This window comes from Tupaia chinensis, unplaced genomic scaffold, assembly GCF_000334495.1.
Source record: "Tupaia chinensis unplaced genomic scaffold, TupChi_1.0 Scaffold000320_2, whole genome shotgun sequence".
Classification (NCBI taxonomy): domain Eukaryota; kingdom Metazoa; phylum Chordata; class Mammalia; order Scandentia; family Tupaiidae; genus Tupaia; species Tupaia belangeri.
The window spans coordinates 3,909,700-3,911,930 of NW_006159814.1; positions in this window are offsets into that span (position 1 = coordinate 3,909,700).

Genomic DNA, 2,231 nt, shown 5'->3' on the forward strand with positions numbered 1-2,231 from the left:
TGTGTAGGAGAGCTTTTAGGAGGAAGATATTGTGAAGAACATATTTAGAGAAAACAGCAGCCCTAGATAGGCTCAGCAGCTGCGAGTATGGCCTATGGAGGCTATGGAGTAAAAATGGGGATTTTTTTGTTTGTTTCTTTCATTTTTTTTAAAAAATTAGTATATGGTAAGTGTGCTGAGAGGAAAAAAGGTAAACCTCATAAAGGGATGGCCATGCTGCAATTTCTTCTCCTGCAATTTACTCTCAGGATTTTGAGCACACATGGACACACACCTGGCATAACTTTCAAGCCACTGGGCCTGGGATTTGAGCCACATAGTCATAGTTGGTCATGTGGGATCCAGTACCTTAACCTCCATGCCACTGGCCTTCCCCAAAATGGGTGTTTTCAAATTCACTTCCAACACTTACTAATAGTAAAGCATTGGAGAAGTCACTTGATCTGTGCTTCTGTTTCCTCAGTCGTCAAATGAAAATAAAAATAGTTTGCAATTACTCTCTCTACTTTTGCTATCAAATGATTAACAGATTCAAAAAAACCTGCATGTAAACAAGTGGAATAGGTTTTGAAATGGTGTACCACACAGAGGAAAAAAAATAGAGAATTCAGTAAAGATGACCTAATTTTTGATCTAGTCGAGGACAACTGCTTTGACTCCTTTTTGTTAAGGAAATTACTTAGACTTTCAGTACTACACATTTAGTTATGAAAGAGATGACCCCACTGAAGTAGCTCTGTATCTCATCACAAAAGAGTAAAACCAGTTCTTTTGTTACCAGAGAGGTAGATCCAGTGATGGTGATGTTGAATGAGGAAATGAAATGATTATAAACATTGACTTCAGGCAGACCTGACCATACCTGGGTTTGGATTTCAGTTGCATCACTTCTCTAACTGACTGGATGAATTCCTTTGAAAGAAGAGACTCACAAACTTTGTCTTAAGGTACTGCTACTTAAGATACTCAGTGCTTTGGAAGGGACTATTATTTATTACATTTTGTTATCACCATGAAAGTGATTAAGACGATTTTCTTTTGTAGATAATCAGGCAAAAGAGGGAAAGGTGACAGTGTCAGGATGTAAAATGTATGTGAGCGGAGGACAAAGGATTAAAGGAAGAAAATTCGAGTTTAGACAGTAGGACAGAGCACTGTACGGGGTGTGTTCTAGCAGAGTTGGGCAGTGAATCAAATATATCTTGCAAATTTCCTTTTCTATGTATACTTCTCCCTGATGCTGGAAAAATGATCTGTTGATAGATAATGTGAATCATAATATTTTAAACTAGTCTAAATACAGTGTATTCATGTTGGGAAGGTTCATTTTGTAAGCTATGATGATATACAGTGATTGAATATGTAAAAAAATTTAAAAGAGCAGGAAATACACACACACACACACACACACACACACACACACACACTCTACTTGAAGCTTATGGCTTATCGCATAATAATGCTTAATTTGTATTTTCTCTAGACTTTCCTTTTTAAAAAGAGACAATGCCAGTCTAAAACATCCACATAAGTCTCTTTGTGAGGATTTTCATGCATTTATTCAGTTAGTATGGACAAAACAACTTTGGAAATCTTTCCTTTGTTCTAGAAAATAAAAGAAATATGAGTAACCTCCACTTACTGGTTTCTACAATAGACTTCATTTTTTAAAAATTGAAATTTAAATGTTTTTCATTGAGTTTCTTCTCTGGAAAGCAAATTGTGTGATAAGCATGTATATCTTAAAGCAAATAAATGATGTGAAGATGCTAATTAGCCTCTATATGTATTTCCTTAGTGCGTGATAATCAATTTGCCTTCTGCATATTCAAAAGCATGAAATAACTCTGAATTCTTTTTCTCTACAAAATTGAATTTTAAGGACTTTGGATATAAAAAGGTTTCCTTATACCTAATTTCTGTCAATAGTATCAATTTGGATCCTAGCAAAATATTATTTAAATTCATAGAGGAGAATGGGGGAGAGGGAGATTGCGATGTGGCCATCGCCACTGGGAAGTGTTTTCTTACTTTCTTTTTCTCTCTCGCTCAGTAAGTGGCCATGCTCTATGACAAATCAGTAAACAAACAAAAAACAAAAACAAAAAAATCCTCATATTCCTGAACTCCACTCAAAATTTAACTGAATTGAAATGTCAGGGCGGTGGAGCCAACAAATCCACGTTTTAACAAGTACCTTAGGCGACTATTAAGCACAGTAAAAATTTAAA